Raw genomic sequence first — 16608 nt, forward strand, 5'->3', positions numbered from 1 at the left:
TGAAGATATGTTTAGATTCACAAATGCATACCACTGTGTGCACTAACCCGTGTGGCCTGGGAGCTGTAGGCCATGCCTCCTGGCCTTGTGTGTGGGAGGCTGTCCCATCCCTGCATGCCCTCTGCCGAAGTCTGGCTGGGCACAATTCAGGAGCCACTTGTCAAGCACCAACGAACTTTATTTTTAGAACACACGCAGCATCTCAGGAGCTCTTTAGGAATTCCCTCAGCGCCCAACTGCCACCACCGGCTTCCCACGATCCTCTCACCCCCCACCCCAACTGCTCCTGCTCTTGAGGCCGATTGGCTGGGTCGTGTGGGCGGAGCCAAAAGAGTCCCCCAATGAGCAGCTCCGTGGTCTGAAAGGGCGGGGAAACAGCCAATCAGCTGGCAGCTGGAAGTTTGCTGGGGCCATGGTGAGCCAATCAGCTGGAAGTTTGCTGGGGCCCCTTGGGCTGTGGCTCTCAACAGCCCTCTGTGTTGTTCTCACCATAATGAAATAGCCTAGGGATGCATCCTCGGAACACAGCTCTTTCGGACTCTTTTCTTCAAGCATATTTCTGGGACATCGGCTTAAGAAAGCGTCATCAGAGGGTTTGGCACACAGCTTGGAGTAAGCCCAGAATAAATTGCAGCTGGTATTACTAGTGTGTGAGGACTTGAACCAGGAGGAGGAGAGGGTTTCTCTGAAAACGGCTGAATGGAAGCAGACTCAAATTAAGAACAAAGAGAAAATAACCATTTTTCACCATCTCACTCCAGGAAACAGCAAGAGAAAATAATCAACATGTATTGAATAATTATCACATGCCAAGCACTTAGCATGGTCTACCTTATTTATTATTTATCCACCACGTTGCTATGTCTTACTTTTTTCCATCTTGTTACCTAAACATGATCCATGTGTTTTTTTCTTCTTGCCATTTTTCCTTATCATCACAACAAACTCTGGAGATAGCAGGCTTTTTCAAATTCCATCTTACAGATGGAATCCCAGGGACTCAGAGGTCAATTGCCTAAGGTCACACGGCTGATCATTGGATTTGAACCAAGGTTAGACAGGCTGTAGCGACTGTGATCGCACCCCTGCTTCCCAGGGGTTCTTCAGTGCAGAATGGGGAGGCTGAGCCGATTGTTCCCAGGGCCTCCTAGCAGCTCGAGGGCTGAGCATGTGTAAGGGGTGGTGATTTCCTGTAACTGGCCATCCGGAGATGGGATGAGGAGAGAGAGCCTGGGGAGAGCCAGCACACATTCACAAAGCTGTAGGCAGTGCCAGGGTCCACCTGAGATGCCACTGTGGGCTGCGGGCACCAAGTCACCAGAACTGTAACCTGAGGGCCATCACTGCTATGGCGGCCTGGACATTTCAGTATGGTAGAGGATAGAACTTACCCAGGTCAAGAGTCTAATGTCTCCAGACAAAATCCAGGATGCCCAGTTAAATCGAAATCTAGTTATTTATTTAACCACCATCAGTATAATAGTTATGTTTACACCCCTTTATATAGCAGCATGACTATACTTAAGTACTATGGTCTTTATTTGAAATTGAAAGTTAATTGGGTGTCACCGTATTTTTATTTGCTAAATATGGCAACTTGAGTAATAGACCTTTGTTTATTCTGTTATTGTTTTCGTTTTCCCCTTTCCCTTCATCCTCTGAGTCCCCTTCTGTTCTTCCTTCCCACCATAACCAGAGTTCATGCTATTTCATATTAACCCATCTAATTTACCTTCCATTTGGTTATCATGATAGATGTGTATATTTGACAATGGCATCCTATTGATTTCTGTGTGTTTTTTTAAATTTATGCAAATGCAATAGTACTGTGCATCTCTTTCTGTCCATCCAAGATGCCGCGGTGGACAGCAGAGATGAAGTCACCAAGAACTATAACTGATGGCTATCACGTCTATGGCTGCCTGGCTTTTCCCTTCAACACTTGCTTCTTGAGGTCTAAAGTCTGGATTGTTCAGATTTTGTATGACAGTTCATTGAATGCATAAACCAGGTTTTACCTAACAGTCCCCCAGAGACAGACACCTTGGTAGCTTCCGTTTTCTGGCTCTACAAATAACTCTGGGCTAAGTGGTGTGCACCTTTGATGGAGGTCAAGTGAATCTTATCAGTATGCTCATGTATACTTCTTTGGCTATTAGAAAGGCTGAGCATTTCTTCCTACACTTATTATCTGTTTGTATTTCCCCTTCTGTGAATTCCTGTGTGTTCCTTTCATCCACTTTTCTATTTGAGTTTCCATTCTTTCATCCTGCAAATACATAGATTTTTATTGGAGAATCTAGAACAGCGCGGTCTAATAGAAATGTAACGTGAGACTTATAGTTTAAATTTTTCAAATTGCCACGTTTAAAAAGTAAAAAGAGGCAGGTGACATATTTTTAGCAATATATTTCATTTACCCCAATGTATCTAAAATATCATCTCAATATGTGATTGGTAAAAAAAAAAATTATGAAGTTACAAATGCATTTCTTTGCAAATGCAAGACTTTGAAGTCCTGTAAATACTTCACACTTACAGCCCATCTCGATTGGGGCTAGGTCACATATGAAGTGCTCAGTACCCACATGTGGCTCGGGGTAACTAAATTGGACAGTGCAGGCCTAGAATCCACACTCTAGATACTAGTTTCTTGTTGGTTTTAGGTTAAAAATATCTTCTCCTGTCCACTTATCTGTTAATTTTATTTATGGCATCCTTTGTTTAAATAATATGTTCATGTTATGTAGCTGAGTGTATTATTTTTCCTCTAAAATTTGTGTTTCAGATTATTGTTTTTTAAATGCATATCAATTTCAATAAGTTTGAGATATAGTCTTATGTTTTTCTTATATCACCTTTATAGCATTTATCTTTCTTAGCTAGATCATCATCCTATTTTTATTTCTCCATGTTGTAGGAAATAGGGGTCCAATTCTGTTTTTTTCTCTTATATCTCTTATAGAGTGAGTTACCCTCTGCTAAATAACTTTTCCTTTCCCTACGTATTTGTGAGGCCATTTCTATCATACATACCTGAGTCTATTTCTGAGTTCTGTATTCTCATGTTTAACCATCACAGTAATCCTTATTTTATATTAATTAAATGGCAGAGAATTTGGATAACTTGATCAAAGTCACCCAAATACTTTCAGAGTCTTGGTCTGAACTCAGGTATAAAAGTTAGAAGTGTGTTGGCTTCACGTAACAGAAACCAGATTATAGGGTCTGGAACAAAGGAGTTTATTTTCTTCACATAACAAGAACCGTGGAGGTGGACCATCTAGTGAAGTATGGGTATGTTTTCTGTATGTATCTAGTGAAGGTATGGCAGCTTCATGGTACCCCGTGTGCCTTCTACCTTTCTGACCAGTTATATTAACGTAAGGCTTTTATCCTCTTGGTGGCAAGATGGCTACCACACCTCTTAGAACCTGTATTCATTTCAAGAAAAAAAGGAAAGACCAAAGGCAAAGGAGTGCATCTTTTAATCAGGGAAACACTTGTCTTTCTATAAGTTGCAGAGAATAGACGGCCACCAACATCTCTTTGGCGAGAACTAGGTCATGTGGCCATGCCTAACTGCAAGAGCAGACCGTTTATTACTTTTTAAGCTGGAAATATTACCACCAAAAGAAAATTAGGGTTTAGTTAAATATTAAGTGAAGAGGGGCTGGGGCTCAGTGGTAAAACGCTTGCCTTGCTTGTGTGAGGCACTGGGTTTGATCCTCAGCGCCCTGCAAAAATAAATAAAGATACTGTGTTTTCATCTTCAAGTAAATAAATATTTTTTTTTTAAAAAAAAGGATATTAGACAGGCATCGACTAGGTTCACTGATTGAACTTCAGGGTATGTTTTCTATCAGGCCTTTCTAATACCCTATGTCCAATTTTATATATGTAGTTTTATATTCTTTTTTTTTTTTTTTTTTAAAGAGAGAGTGAGAGAGGGGGAGAGAGAGAGAGAGAGAGAGAGAGAGAGAGAGAGAGAGAATTTTTAATATTTATTTATTTATTTTTAGTTCTCGGCGGACACAACATCTTTGTTGGTATGTGGTGCTGAGGATCGAACCCGGGTCGCACACATGCCAGGCGAGCGCGCTACCGCTTGAGCCACATCCCCAGCCCTAGTTTTATATTCTTTTTCTTAACCCTCCCCCTGATTACCTAAACTTCAAAGCCTGGATCTATCCCTGTCCAAATTCATATAGTCTGTAAGTGGCCAAATTTAGGCTGGTTACTTAAAATCAAAACTTTTCTTAAATGAGGAGTAGATAAGGTCTGTATATCCAGCTCTTAAAAACTAAACCAGATAAACCTTATGCAAAACTTCGGGACCTCGGTGCTGGGCATCAAGAAGTCTAGGGTCTAGTGACCAGGACAAGTCACTTTCTTGAGGCACAGCCTCCCCTTCTACAAGAAGCATCCTGAAGATACAGCTTCCCATGCAGCCTATGGACTCCAGCATCTTCACCTGGGAAGAAAGGGACTCTTCCTGCTAGGGTGGCACACGAGCCCAGTTTTCTCCTTGGCTGGGGACTACACTGTGACAAGCTGAAATGAAGACCCAGTTGAGTCTGAAAACTATTCAGCTTCCATTTTGCTCTAGAGGATACTCCATCCATAAAGGGAAGAGGAGATTCCATGGTCAGATACATCTATGTGTCCCACACATCCCTCAGCAATTCAGATGCATGCTCGTGTGTGGAGCAAGGTGGCAGGGAATCCTTTTTAACAAGATTCACCACCCACTTTCCAGGCTTTTCCAAAGGGCTCTAATGTTTTCAAAAACACCCCATGTGGGCAGTAATTGTTCTGTGGGATTCATTTTGGGACATGGCTGCCCATACTAGGGCTACTCTGTAATAGTGTGTTGAAGACAATGGTCAACCCTGAGTTCCTGGGGTAACTGTAGAGCAGCAGCAAGCAACTTGGGATTCAGAGAATATAGCATAGTCTTCTTTTCACATTGATCTTGCTTTCTGTTTTTGGAACAGAGGGTCTGCTAGTCAGCTTTCCGTTACTGTGACAAAACACCTGAGGAAAAGAACTTAGAGGAGGAAAGGTTTATTTGGGCTCATGGTTTATTTTGGCCTGGTCAGCTGACCCTACATCTTTCAGGCCTGAGGCAAGGCAGAAACTTCATGGCAGAAACCTGTGGCCAAGGAAAGCTGCTCGTTTCATGGCAGCCAGGAAGTGGGAAAAGAGAGGGAAAAAGGCACCAGGGACAAGATATTGTCCCTAAGGGAACTCCCTCAAGGACCCATGACCTTCAACTAGATCTTGCCTTCTACAGTTTCCCCCACCTCCCAATAATACCACCAGTTATGACTCCATTGATGGATTAATCTCCAAAGAGATTAGCTCCCTCATGACCCAACCACTTCTCAGAAGCCCCACTCCTGAGCACTGCTGGACTTGGGACTGAGCCCCGGACACATGGGGACATTCCAGGTCCAGAGCATAATGATGAAGAACCTGGGAATGGTGAAGGCCACCAAATGGAGTCAGGCTCTGAGCAGAGACTCAGAGAAGGAAGATATGAACCCCTGTTCCACCAGTTCCTGGCTGGGTGACCTTGAGTGACCTTCCTAGGACATCCCTTAACCTTCCTGAACCTCAGGTTCCACATCTCAAAATCAGGCAGTGATACTTCCCCCGTTAGAGTAAATGAGGGACCTCAGGAGAATGTCTGGCACACCTCGGACACACATGCAAGAGGTAGTCTGTCTGTCTGTCCATCTGAACAAGTTGAAACAAAGAAACAGAAGTGTCCCCACATTAAGAAGGGCAACGATTGACCAGACTCACCGCCAGACATGGAATAATGATGAGGGACAGACATGGGGTGTCCTCGTATGCTCAGGGCAAGGCAGATCACAAAAATGAGGGTTAAACAAGAAAAACTTTGGTAAATCCTAAAGCCAAAGTGCTGGTCACCAATCCTGAGGTCAAGTGGGCAGCATGATAGCCAATCAGGACCTCCCAGGACCCAGCAAAGAGCCATGAAAGACCCATTCGTGGATCAGGTTTCTCTCTGACCTTCAGTAAATGAAACACCATCTGCCTTCCTCACCATCAAAGTCTAATGTGGGAAAGAAATGAAATTCATAGAGGACACGGGTTTTATTGGACACCCGTAAAGAATTAAATAGAAAACACCCACACGGATAAAATGTGAAAGTTAAAGAATATAAAGATGGTTCTGTGGCTCCAGGTTGGCGTTTATGTAAGGGGTGTGCACTGAACTCCCTGGCACTCAGGTGTAAGAAAACTCTCTCTCTTAATCAGCTAATGGGCCCCACCTGCCCGGCTACTGGAATATTCCATCTCGGTCATGTTTTGGAGAGGCCCTTCATTCTGTAGGAAGAAGTCCTCGGAGCTTGTGCCCTCTAGAAGAGTCGGGCTGGACCATTAGCCCACACTGAACTTGAAGATGACATCTTTGTTGCCTCAGAGCACAGGGGGTCTTTGCCCAGGCCAGGGGTCTCCGTGCCTGGGGTCACAGCTCCCTCAGCTCAATCTGAGGAGCTTCGGCAGGTTCTGCTTTTCTGGATCCCACAAAATCTCTGTCCTGTGCTTCCTGTTCTCTGGGAAGCTTGCCCAGATCCCTCCTCTCTCCTACCCTGTCCCCATTCACACAATCCCACTCTGGTCACCAAGTCCTAGGCAGGGGTAAAGGAACCTCTGGATTAAGGAGTCCTGGTAACTCCTGCTTCTGGCTCCCTTCCTGAGGGAGGGGAGACCCCACCAAATAAAAATACAAATCGATATCTCAGTAAATGATCACGAATACCCAAGTAGTATTACTGCACGCTTCTTAAGCAAAGTGTGCTTTAAGGTGAGTTTGGATTGAGCTCTAACTTATTTTTAAAATAGAGTTCCATTTTACATTAGTTCTATGTTCTTATTTTTAGTAAGAAGTCCATTTGGGGACTGGGGTCGTGGCTCAGTGGTAGAGCGCTTGCCTAGCATGTGCGAGGCCCTGGGTTCGATCCTCAGCACCACATAAAAATAAATAAAAGAAAGGTATTGTGTCCAGCTACAACTAAAAAATAATTTTTAAAAAAAGAAGTCCATTTTTAAAAATATTTTTTAGTTGTTGATGTACCTTTATTTTTTATTTATTTATATGTGGTGCCAAGGATCGAACCCAATGCATCGCACAGGCCAGACAAGCGCTCTGCCACTGAGCCACGACCCCAGTCCTTCATTTGGTTTTTAATCAAGCAGATAGTGCCTCTGTCAGCAGGCTGGCGCTCCTGGCCACTCGCTCTGACCTGGTTCCAACACCAACCAGATCAAGGTCTCCCCAGGTGCTGGCCTGGTCTTCCAAGGAAGCAAATGAATTTCTTGAAGGCGAATGGGTGATATTGACCTTGTCGGGTAAAGACTAGCCCCGCAGTAAGTTAACAACAGGATGGTGTTCTGAGAGCCACCCACCCTCACCCCTCCTCACCCCTGCACTTGCTCTAACGTGGAGAATGTTCTGTCTCTCCTGCCTTGTCTTGCTTAGCTGTTTATTTAAGAGCACAAGGTCAGCAGCAAGGGAAAACCCAACAACACCCGTGATATGTTCTGTGATGCAGGACCAGGGCTACGAACCAGGACTTTTAAAGTGGTCTCACTGAGGCCTCTGGAGAGGAGCATGGCTCAGCAGCTATTGAGGTGACTTTATGCTTTTTTTGTTACCAGGGATTGAGCCCAGAGGTGCTTAACCACTGAACCATCCTCCCCAGCCCTTTTTTATATTTTATTTTGAGACAGGGCCTCACTAAGTTATTTAAGGTCTTGCTAAGTTTCTAAGGCTGGCCTCCAATTTGCAATCCTCCTGCCTCAGCCTCCCAAGCTGATGGGACTACGGGTGTGAGCCCCCTCACCCAGTGAAGGGAAGAAAAATCAAGGATCTAAGAAGGATCTGAGGGATCCTTCAGAGATAGTATGGTGGGGCCCATTAGCTGATTAAGAGAAGGAGTTTTCTTACACCTGAGCGCTAGGGAGTTCAGTGCACACCCCTTACATAAACCCCAACCTGGAGCCACAGAGCAATCTTTATATTCTTTAACTTTCACATTTTATCTGTATGGGTGTTTTCTATTTAATTGTTTATGGGAGTCCAATAAAACCCGTGTCCCCTATGAATCTCATTTCTTTTCCACGTTATACTGAAGAGAGGGAGAAGGTGGACAGTGCTCATTCCCAGGGGAAACCCTAATTCCCTGGATTTGCCAAAGCCGGCCTCATTCATACTTGCTGCCCAGTGTGGTACCAAGGGAAACACAAATGCATAGTCTGGTGAGGGGGCCATGGACAGGTCGTTTTGCCCATACTGTACTAAATTTTGGGACAAATAAGTATTCATGTAGTTCTTGTGTAATAATTAAAATTAACATTTAGAAGTTATTTTAAGGGCTGGGATATGGCTCAGTGGTAGAGTGCTTGCCTAGCAAGTTCAAGGGCCTAAATTCGATCCCCAGCACTACAGAATAAATAAATAAAACTAAAAGTTTACTTAAAAAAAGAAATATGCATCAGGTACAGTGGTGCACACCTGTAACTCAAACTACTCAGGAGGCTGAGGCAGGAGGATACAATTTTGAGGCCAGCCCTGGCAACTCAGTAAGACCCCCGTCTGAAAAAAAAAAAAAAAAACAGTGCTGGGAACATAGCTCATTGGTAAAACACCCCCGGGGTCAATCCCTAGTGCCAGAAAAGAAAAGAAAAGCAGATATGTGAGATTAGACATGAGTTTGAATTTTTCACTTGAGATATTCAGTCATTATTTATTGAGCAACTATATATGCTGAGGAGAATATCAGTCTCCAAGAGGAGAAAAATGAATAAAAGAATCACTGTCCTCACATTTAAGATCATAACTTACTTAGATCTCAATTTACTTGTTTCTATAATAGGTATTATAATTTCCATGTCACAGGATTATCAAGAACATGAAGTGAAAGTAAAGAGAACTGGTCCTGTTAACTGTAAAACACTTGTGCAAATGCATGTGATGCATTTATTGCTAGCCTTACTCAAAAGAATCTCTCTCTTTTTATCTAATAACTTTTGAAACAATCACAAATTTACAAAAATGTCGGAAAGATGATACAAAGACCCATGTGCTGGTAAACATTTAACAGTCAGGGCTGGGTTCTGGGTTGTGACATCTGTCAGTTTCTTCTTTATACCTTTATTTTATTTTTATGTGCTGCTGAGGATCAAACCCAGTGCCTCACGCGTGCCAGGCGAGTGCTCTACTGCTGAGCCACAACCCCAGCCCGACATCTGCCAATTTCTGTGGTGCAAACACAGTTGGCCCTCTGCCTCTGTGGGTTCTGCTGAATTTGTGGATTGAAATATTTAGGGAAAAAAAAAAAAAGAATCGTGTCTGTTTTGAACATGTACACTCTTCCTTGTTATTCCCTAAACAATGCAGTGCAACAACTGTTTCCAAAACATTTACACTGTATCAGGCATTAGGAGGAATCTGGGGGTGCTTTATGGAGCTAGTTCTATGCGCAGGAAGATATGCACAGGTTCTATGCAAACACTGTTCTATTCTTTATAAGGGACTGGACCATCAGTGACTTGTCTTGTGGTGTCCTTGAGGGATATTTATTTACAGAATGCCTCTCAATTTGGCTTTGATTAACACTTCCTCATGATTCTATACACCATAGAAGGGATGTGGGATTCTTCTCATTACATCTTCTTACATGGACCAATCTGTAGGCGTGTCTCATTATTGATGCTGTTCCTTTGCTTTCTGCCACCTGCTTCAAATTCATCGAGTATTGTCTCCACTCCCGTCTTGGAAAATCAGCCATGTTTGCAAGATGTCCTGGTTCTCTGAACCCCTTAGTAGAATCCAAGGTGGAGAATGGTATTCAGAAACCCATGGTCTGGGTTGGATAGTTTTGCTTGTGGCCCTGGGGAAGTCACTACTCCCAGACCACAGGGGACAGAGATAAGGAACATTCACCCTAGTAAGTTTATTCCATATACCTCTATCTACATATATCAAAAGCCAAGAGTTCACAGTCAAACCTCCAATCTCAACACTTTTACTTTTCCTTCTGTTTCCGCCCTTGAATAGAAATTATGTTTCTTGTAGACAAAATTTAATGGTATCATATTTTTAAGTTTAGTCTTCCAGTATCTGCTTTTTCATTGGAGTATTTAATCAATTATATATAATAAAATTATATATATAAATATATACATGTATATATAATTATATAAATATAAAATTATATAATAAAATAATAATAACAATGATGTTGAATTTACCTCTGCCATTTTGCTGTTTTCTATATGTCTCTTTTTTCATCTTTCTACCTTCTTTAGTGTTGAATAAACGCTTTCTAGTCTGCTATTTTAATTCCTTTGTCCCTTTTATAACTAAATATATTTCTAGCTATTTTCATAGTGACTTCCCTAGAGCTTGTAATTAACTTCTTAATGTATGAACATCTAGGTTAGATTAATACAAAATTTCAATAATATACAAAAATTCCCTTCTATGTAGCTCAATTGTCTTTTCTCTCCTTTCGATGCTATTACCCTACACAGCATAGATGTATACACGTAAGCCCATCAATACTTATTTATAATTGTTTTTATACAATTGTTGACCAAAAATTATTTTCCTTTATATACCTACCCTTACTGGTGTTCTTTATTTCTTTTTTCCTCAAGAGGATTCAAGTTACTCTCATGCTGTCTATATCGTGTGTGTTTTCATACAAGTCTTAGGAATTCCCTTTAATATCTTGGTGGGGTAGTTCTGCCAGTGAGGAATTCTCTGATTTTATTTTTCATTTACTTCTTTTATTTTATTTATTTCTTTGTTGGTTTATTTATTTTGGTACTGGGGATTCTATCCAGGGGTGCTCTCTCCCTGAGCTACATCCACAGCCCTTTTAATTTTTTATTTTGACATAAGGTCTCACTCAGTTGCCCGGCCTGGACTTGAACTTGCGATCCTCCTGCCTTAGCATCCCAAGTAACTGGGATTACAGACATCTGCCACCATGCCTGGTAAATTATTGCTCATGAATTTTTCACTTGTTTTAATTTTCAACTCCATGATATTAATTTGTTTCCTTTATTGATAATTTCTATCTTTATTTAATATTTTCTACACAGTGAGACATCATTCTTCTACTTTCTTTTAGTTCTTTGAATAGATTTTAAATATCTTATTTAAAGTCTCTATTAAATCCAACATCTGCAGTTTTTCCCCAGGAAAGAAATATATTGATCACTTTTTTTCCTGAGTACAGGTCTTGGGGTTTTTGTTTCCTGATTTTGGTTTGGTTTGATTTGGTTTTTTGTATGGCCCATAAATTTTGTTGAAAATTGGACATTTTTAGTAATATCATATGTATCCTCTGGATATCAGAGCTCTTCTTCCTCCACAGGGTTTGTTGTTTACTCTTGTTGCTGTTATTATTTACTTCAGGACTTTCATGAACCAACTGTGTAAAGTTTAGATTCTTGAACCTCAGTGGAGTCACTCAAGTCTTTCCTTGGTCTCTTAGTGGTCAACCAGCAATTGCACAAGGATTCACTTAAATGACAGGTTCTTACAAGTTTCCCAGTCTTTACCCAAGAGCTCTGACGTATGCCTTTGACTTTCAACCAAACAGCTGACAGCTCACCTTCGTCTTCTCTTCCTGTTTGTGCAGAGACTTAAAGCCAGACAGAGGTCACACTTTTTTTTTTTACCATCCCCCCCCCCCCCGCACACATACACAGCCCTGGACATTCCCATGGTCCTCCACATCCATGTGGTTTCCTAGATTCCCAGGCTTATCTCAAGAGTTCTTCAGAAGCTGTGACTGTCACATTCTCCAGGTTTTCCTTTGAAGCTTTTTGGTGAGCCCAGAGGGTGCATCAACTGTTACCCACTATCACGGGCAACCTCAGAGGTAGATGATGCCCAATGCTTCTCACAAACACTTTCAGCAAAAGGCTTTTCACACTGGATCAGCTCCAAGTCGGGATAAACAAAAACAGCCGAAAGCAGGCTCTCCCAGTGAACCACCAGGCAAGGAAAGTAAGGACAAGCTTGAGAATGACACTTGGAAGGAGCGCCAACCCCATTGTGTCCCCCCAGTGGCTGTCTGGTGGCTGGTTTTCACTGTGACTGTCCGTTATCCTGGATGCCACAGAGCTGGAGAGAGGGTGACAAAAGTCACTCTTCTCGCTCAGATTCAGCCATTTTTCTTGAATAAGTGCTCCCCATATTGATGCAAGCCTTTGGTTAATTTCCAGAGTTTGAAAAGTTGGTTCTGGATTTTTCCCCCGCTCTATTCTTCTTGCTTTCCTAGAGGATAAAATTTTCACAGGTCCTTACACTGACATTTGTACTGACTTCTTGACCTTGTAATTTTTAATAATTAATTCATTTGATCAAGTCCCATCATATCTTCCATATATGCCACCCCCTCAGCCCTGGGCACATCTCCCACCCACCCCACTCAGGCTTGGATACCCATGTAGGAGTGTCCCACTCACCCTGCCTGCACTGTGACACCATGCTCTGGGTCACCCCCACATGGACATCCTCCCCACCCTGCTTGGGCTCTGACCTCACATGTCAGTCATACCTCAGACAGACTCCTCTGCCCTTCTGGGCCCTGTGTGCCAGGCTGCCTGGGTGTGAATGCCCTCCATGCCGGACTCCAGGTGACAGTGTCTTGGCACCCCACTCCCTGCCCGTGAAGACATCTTTTCCCCACCTAATGGTTTTAGGAGTAAATTATTCAAGGAAAATAAGGGAACCAAGAACAGCTTTCTTTTTTAGATAAGAAAACTAAGAATTGGAGCAGTTACATGAGCTGTTTAAGGACGCTCAACCTAGGAGAGCAAAGTCAAGAACACTCCCAGGCCATCTGACTCCCAGCTATTTGGTTTCTTTCCCTTTATAATAGCTAAAAACATCAGCTGTTATTCACTAAACACTTTCCCATCATCCAGATCTCAACCTCCCTGTTAATTCCCAGACACCCAATCTAAACAGTCACCCATTCTCTTTTGACCCCTTTGTCATTATCTTTACTGTTGTCATCCCTCACAGACACTTCTTTTGTTGCTGCTGGTGCTGTTGTTGATGGCTTATTTATCTCTCAGAGTGGGGGCTGTGTCTGTCCTGTTCACCACTGAGTCCTCAATACCCATCTTAATGGCTGTTTCACAGATTGTCCTCAAAATCTATTCCTTGGGTAAGTGAATGAGCCATGTGCCAGGGACAGACTAGTTTCTCATCTCTAGTTATCATAACAGTCTCAGTTTAAATAATTTCTCAGTTACTGCTAGCAACGGCTATGTGTAAGTGATCGTAATGGTACCCCAGATTTCAACAGGGCTCTGGGGATCCTAGATGAAGACTACGTTTCCCTCCCTCCTTTGCAGCTAAGCGTAGTCCTGTGATTAAGCTTGGGCCAGGGCTTGTATATGACTGATGAGTGCAGTTCTGAGAGTGTCCTTGAAATTGGGGTTGGTGTTTTTCCATTTCCCCTCCCTTTCTGCAGGCTGGAACATGGGCCTCAACAGCCATCTTGGAGTGTGAGGAGAACTTGGGAACGGTGGCCACTCACGGTAAACAAGCTAGAGGCCTAGATCCCTGACACAGAGGAGTGCCATACAGCCCTGATCACCAGCTGCATCTTTTGTGTGTGACAGGGTAATGAGGTACTCAGGGGTGCTCTGCCACTGAGCGACATCCCCAGCTCTTTTATTTTTATTTTGAGGCAGGGCTTCTCTAAATTTCCCAGGCTGGCCTTGAACTTGTAATCCTCCTGCCCCAGCCTCCTGAGTTGCTGGGAGTAGAAGCTGAGCCACCACACCCAACCCAGCCAAGAAAGTGAAAAATAAACATCTCCTATGAGGGAATTGTGGCCCACCTGCAAATCCATAGGTATTTAATCCCCAGAGCCCTGACTATCTGGTCACACAGCCTTCAAGGAAGTAATTAAGGTTAAATAAAATCAGGTGGGTGGACTCATAATCCTGTAAGACGGGTGTCCTCCTAAGAAGAGAAAAAGAAACCAGAGCCCTCTGTCTCCAGGCACACAGAGGAAAGGCCAAGGAGGTCCCAGAGAGAAGGTGGCTCTGGGCACCCATCAATTATGTGGAGTCCCATTGGCCGTCTGCAAGCTAGGAAGACAGGCCTCACCAGCAACCAACCTGAGAAGCACCTGAACTTAAGCTTCCCGTGAGAAAACCAATTACCACAGCTTAAGAAACCCAGTTTGTGGTACTTTGCTGCAGCCGCCAGCAGACTAACAGCTTCTATCTTCTCTACTTCCTTGTACTTTAGCATTTTTCCTTGTCTAAAAGAACAAGGAGGCTGATGGTCATTCAATAACCCAAGGAAAACATGGGCTACCATGGAGACACACACAGCCCCCTACAGACATTTGTCCATCATCCAATGTTTACTAAGTGCCTAGGAGGCTCCCAGCTCTGGCTCGGCATTGAAGATCTATGAGTGAATCCAAGATGCCTCTGCTCTGGGTGGGCTGCAGGGAGGTCGAGTCTTCATGAGGACAGAAGGAGAACAAGAGTTTGGTGTGGAATGTGCTGAGTTTGGGATGTCAACCAGACCTCCAAGTGGTGGGAAGACTAGAGAATCGGCAATAAGCATCTTAAATACACAAAGCATACAATATGCTGAAGGCCAGAACTGTGTGGGAGGGGGGACGGAGAGGGGGTGAAATGGGGTAGGGCGGACAGGTGGCGGAGAAAGGTAGTTGTATTGAATAGGGTGCCAGGGTAGGCATCACCGAGTAGGTGACACTGAAACAAAGATAGATGTGAGGAAGTTGGGTGAGTGGGGAAGGTGTGTTCCAGGCAGAGGAGGAGCTAGAAGAAAGGCCTTGCATTGGAACCGGGGAGCCAGCCTGGGAAGGTTCAGGAAGGAGGGAGAGGACAGCTGGACATGAGTGCAGAGAAAACAGGCCAGGCTCAGCAGGGTCTCACAGGACATCCCGAGGACCTGGGCTCGGAGTCACTGCAGGGTTTTGAGTCAAGATGTGACATGCGATGACTTCCATCTGTAAAGGATTGCTGCCTTTGATTACTGGGTTGAGGACAAGGGTGGGGGCCGAGGACCTCCAGGGTGCTATGGCCAATCATTCGGGTGCCAAGGGCGGCAACAGGGTGAGAGCAGAAGTGGTTAAAGTCAAGATAGACTTGGAAGATGGAGCCAGGAAGATTCTGACCACAGGAGTGAAGGAGTGTGAAACACAGAGTCAAGGACAACGCCAAGGTGGGTCACCTGAGAAACCTGAAGGATGGAGAGGCCATCGAGTGAAAAGAAGAAGGCTGTTAGGAATGGAGACACTCACCTTACACCCTTCCCAAAAACGAACTCTGGATCACAGACCCAAATGGGCACACAAACTATCAAACCCCTAGAAGGTAACACAGTAGAACACCTCAGTGACCTCGGGGTGGCCAGGGCTTTTCAGACAAAACACCCAAGGCACAATCCATAAAACAAATAACTGATAAACTGGACTTCATTAAAATTTTAAATCTCTGCTCTGTGAAAGACACTTGTCAAGAGAATGAGAAGTAAGTCATAGGCTGGGAGAAAAAAAAAACTTACAAAGGACACATCTGGTAAAGGACTGTTCTTCCAACTGTACAAAGAACCCTTACAACTTAACAAAATAAAACCACTTGACCTAAAACTGGGCCAAAGACGTGCGAACTCACCAAAGAAGATATATATGTGGAAAATAAGCATATAAAAAGATACTCACATCCCATGTCATCAAGTGAATGCAAATTAAAGCAACAATGAGGTACTGCTGCAAACCTTTCCTATCTGGAGCATTGACAATAGCAAGTGTTGGTGAGGATGTGGAGCAACGGGAACTCCCACCCATAGCCGGCAGGAATGCAAGATGGCACAGCCGCTGTGGAAGACATCTTGGTGGCTTCTTACAAAATGAAGCACGATTCAGCAGTCATGCTCCTTGGTATTTACCCAAAGGAGTTGAAAACTATGTCCACATAAAACCCTGCACACAGGTGTTTTTGCAGCTTTATAAATAGTGATCTAAACTTAGAAGCAACCAAAATGTGCCTCAGTAAGTCAATGGATAAATGAGCTGATAAATCCACACAGGGGAATATTATTTGGTGCAAAAAAGAAATGAAAAAAAAAAAACACTAATAGATGTTTCAAGGTACTGGAAATGATCCAGAAGAGAATGAACTACAAAGATCAGATCAGTAGGTAGAGAGCTGGATGCATGCAACTGATATTATGGCCTATGGTTACAAACAAAATAGGATGATGGGAGCTAAGGACTGGGGTTGAGTGAAGGTCAGGATCATTGGAGGAGGGGTAGCCAAGGAGTGGAGAGGTGGAGCTTGGAAAGATCACCCGTGCATGACATCATGACGAATTAAGGCTGGAGACAGGGAGGGAGCCTACCGTGAGCTAGGAACCCAGACCACCAAGACTGAGAATGAGCCAGAAGACAGTGATGGTGGGGGTGATGGAATGAGGTGAAATTGGAGAATTTTGGTGATGATCAACTGTGACGGCCAGAGGGCACAGTGTAAGCTGAAGGTAGTCAGGGAGGG

This window comes from Spermophilus citellus (assembly GCF_964194105.1).
Source record: "Spermophilus citellus genome assembly, chromosome: 9".
Classification (NCBI taxonomy): domain Eukaryota; kingdom Metazoa; phylum Chordata; class Mammalia; order Rodentia; family Sciuridae; genus Spermophilus; species Spermophilus citellus.